At 40.4% G+C, this 3,972-nt stretch overlaps 1 long non-coding RNA gene across 1 annotated transcript in view; it reads left to right on the forward strand.

Moving 5' to 3' along the window:
* Window positions 1-3,972, forward strand: part of LOC117961818 — a 19,829-nt gene that overhangs the window by 8,552 nt on the left and 7,305 nt on the right. Inside the window, exon 2 of the long non-coding RNA XR_004660503.1 lies at window positions 1,864-1,870. This is a non-coding gene — a long non-coding RNA (uncharacterized LOC117961818). The remainder of the gene's footprint in view (window positions 1-1,863; window positions 1,871-3,972) is intronic.

Consider the following 3,972-nt stretch of genomic DNA (forward strand, 5'->3'; position numbering starts at 1 on the left):
TCTCTCTCTCTCTCTCTCTCTCTCTCTCTCTCTCGTTCTCTCTCCTCAGAGGCTTTGTTATGTTAATGCGGACGGATGTGGCAGATTCACTGCGATTTTTCATCTGCTGGTGACGAGAGATAAAAGGCGAGTGACGAGGTGTCGCGATCGTCCTCACTGTTCCCCTCTCAGTCACTAACAAGCCTCTGCCATTGTACCGCCGCCATTTTCCGCGCGCTCAATTTGCATCTGCAAGCCTCAACTTCGTCCTCCCTCCTAAAAGTTTATGCCTTCTCGTTAGGGCCACGTAGGTGTGAGATTAAAATGTTGGGCACACTTTCATTTTCACAGTGGCTATGTGAGTGTGTGCGTTTCTGTGTGTGTGGCTGCTTATGTGTGTCTACATATGCCGGGCACATGTGCATCTGTGGCATGCCGTAAAGGAAGTATTACCATAGAGCATCTATGCTAGTCAATGTTATTTATTTATTTGAGTGCCTCCTAAGTACGTGGCACTCTCCCCCCCTCCCCCCTGTAGGTGCTCTGCATCTCTTTAGATGATACAAGCTGCCATATCAGCACAGGCTAACCCATTCTTAATCACATTTGCATTTTTATTTTGAGATATTCCTCAAACGTTTGCATTATTGAGGATTTATGATGAGCTCTTCGCCTGATCCTCCATCAACTTCACTCATAAAGACGGTTCTCTATAACTCATAGGCGAGTGGAATATGCTGTCCCCCTGAAGTAATTAGATAGCAGAATTCTGATATGGAAAGTTTGAATAAATCACTTTGTTTATGAGTGCTGAGGCCTTGAGAACAGGGGGAGCCCTATTCACACCATGCAAATGAGAGCATTTCCGCTTGCTACAGTACTGTTCAATTTGTTTTTATCTTTAGACATTAAACATCTTGTTGAGGATGACTCAGCTTTGATACACATTAGACTCATTTTTGTAGTGTAGCCCATTGTTTCTATCCATTGTGATATCACTGTACTCACTTTATTAGTTGTTAACGAGTTTGTTCACCACTTTAATTTGGAGGTAAAGCCGAAAGTGAGCGCAACGGAAATTCTGCAGAAAGTAAGGTAAGTCAAAGTTGAACCAGGGCAATGCCCAACCCTAGACAGGAAAGGAATGGACCAACAGGTCCCGTTGTTCTGGACTGAGACCAGTAAAGGAAAATAGAAGCACTTTTCCGATGATGGCTAGGCGTTACTGAACACAGCCTCCAACCGAGCTGGAAGACGTAGATGTGACGTGAGCAACCTGTCTGAAAGTTGGAAGTCTTCTGGTAGCTGTGCAAGAGAAATCTCAATCATTGCCAATCAGCAGAGATGGAGAGGTAGGTATATGTTAGGAGACAACATAGGGACAGGCTAATTATCGCTAACTAACATGCTAGTTAACATTACTATAGACACAGGTTAATTACTGCTAACTAACATACTAGTTAACATTAACATAGGCAAAGGCTAATTACTGCTAACTAACATGCTAGTTGATATTAACAGAGGCACAGGCTAATTACTGCTAACTAACATGCTAGTTAACATTAACATAGACACAGGCTAATTACTGCTGACTAACATGCTAGTTAACACTAACATAGACACAGGCTAATTACTGCTGACTAACATGCTAGTTAACACTAACAAAGACAAAGACTAATTTCTGCTAACTAACATGCTAGTTAACATTAAAATAGACACAGGCTAATTACTGCTAACTAACATGCTAGTTAACATGAACATAGACAAAGGCTAATTTCTGCTAACTAACATGCTAGTTAACATCAACATAGACACAGGCTAATTAATGCTAACTAACATGCTAGTTAACATTTCCGTAGGCACAGGCTAATTACTGCTGACTAGCATGCTAGTTCATGTTAGTAATTAAACCTAAACAGCTAAAGGAAGTCCAAACTGTTATGACACGATCGTTAGTCTATTTTTGTAAAAATGTCTGCTACAGAGCCATAACGTGAGATACAAGGTAATGGAGCCATTCATACATTGTTGTGTTTCTTTAGAAATAAAAAAATGAGCAAATAGAGTCTTGAAATGCTTCAGATGTAAAGTTGTCCACCGTCAAAGTGACTCCAAAATAAATGGGAGACAATGGGATGCTAACGGCTTTGTAGCATTAAAATAGCGCCACGGGAGCTACGCTTAGAGACAGAGGAGAGGCTTACCCCCTTGTGCCCGACAGTACTGGCCATTGCAGATGTTTGGTGCAGTGGCCACAGTTGGAATTGTGGGTCACCGATGAACGGTGGGGTCAACAAATGATAATCCGGATATTTGAACTTTGGCGTGGAGACCTCCAAATCCCAACTTTGAGCCTGTGTTACAAACACACGGCATGGTGTCTAAAATATGTAGGTGTTCAACAAGCAGGGAGCGTCTTATAAAAGATGCTTTCATGTTGCATTGTGAGAAAGGTAGTGTAATGTAGAGTTTTGGAAAAGTTATCCTGGCATGTTTTTTTCTCTTGAGTCTCCCTAACTTTATAAAAGTGACATAATGGATCACCATGACTACCGCCTTTAATGCCTCAATGGAGATGAGTACACAGATGACATCACATAGTTGATAAACGGTTATCTAACAGTTTTGGGTTATTTACCGTTCGTCTTTCATTTCTTTGTGGCTTACCTAGGTGGGGGGAGGGTTGTGTGTGTGTGTGTGTGTGGAGGGGGGGGGGGGGGTGTTGTTCAAAACCTGACTGTCTGACTTTCTGACTTTTTGTTTTGATATCTCAGCAATGAATGGGGTGAGTGCAATGCTATTATTACTGATGATTTGAGGAATGATAACCATAACTACATCAACCGCACCTTCACGCCCTGTCATAACAAATGGCTTAATAAAAATCTTACAGACATGTCTGATCTTAAATGAAACTTTGATATAATGTAGATACATTCTTGCACACTTATTTTATTGTTATGTACGGAAGCCAAGTATCTACTGGTGAAATATGTAGTAATATTCATACTCTGGGGCAGTGACCTTAAACAGGTGAATACTGTCTCCTCTGTCTTTTTTTTCCGCAAAAAGAATTCAAATGATGTTCCCTCCCATGTAAAATGAGTGTTTTTGGCAAATCTATGGGAAATGAATCAGGCCGAGTTTTATTAAAAAAGGATTTGAATATTCAAATGAACGCTTGACTGATCTTTTGTTTAAGCCCTTTTTCCTGTCACCAGTTATTAGCTGAAGAGGGTGAAAAGTTTCCTGTATTTTGGGGAATTTCACATTGGATTTACACTGGAGGTGATTTTATTAAACCATTATTTACATTGACTCATTTCCATTTTGGATCCCTACACAAAGTTCCAGCTTGACATTTTTGAACAAACGTCTGTGTTTTTTTTCTTATTAGCTTTTGTTATAGATTCCCGATGATGCTTCACTAAAAATAGGATTCCCAGTCAGTGTTTACTAAGATATAATTGGCTATCTGGAATAGCGAGGTATTTGGTATGGGGCTGAACTTTAGGATGAAACAGAAATTACTGCCTCAGTGCCTCTGCCTAACTGTAGGTAGTTATTCTACAAATAGAAATCTCTGCTTCCTGATAATTACCGCCACACACTCTCAGAGTGATGCAATATGAATGTGTGAAACCATTGTACGTGGGGATCAAAATAATGACATGTCGACCCACGAGAGGAAAGGATTAAAAATGAGATGGATTGTGTTTTTTGCATGAAAAGCAGTTCAGTGATGTCGAACAAGTGGAATTCTGTGCAGTGATTCAAAAAAGGACAACTTGCCCTCTGTGTGAGGCGCGTTAAACAAACCAAGTAATAGTGGCAGACTTCCCATTAATTAAGCTTGAAGGATTCAGTTTCAATCCTCCATTTGTTGATGGGGAATTGCATACTTCACAGCCTCTGCCCCTTTGATGGTAGTTTTGGGACCAACAAATTGATTGATGGATAGCTATTTGCATGTATCTTAAAATGCTTTTTTTT

Source organism: Etheostoma cragini, chromosome 18 (genome assembly GCF_013103735.1).
Source record: "Etheostoma cragini isolate CJK2018 chromosome 18, CSU_Ecrag_1.0, whole genome shotgun sequence".
In the NCBI taxonomy this organism is placed as follows: Eukaryota; Metazoa; Chordata; class Actinopteri; order Perciformes; family Percidae; genus Etheostoma; species Etheostoma cragini.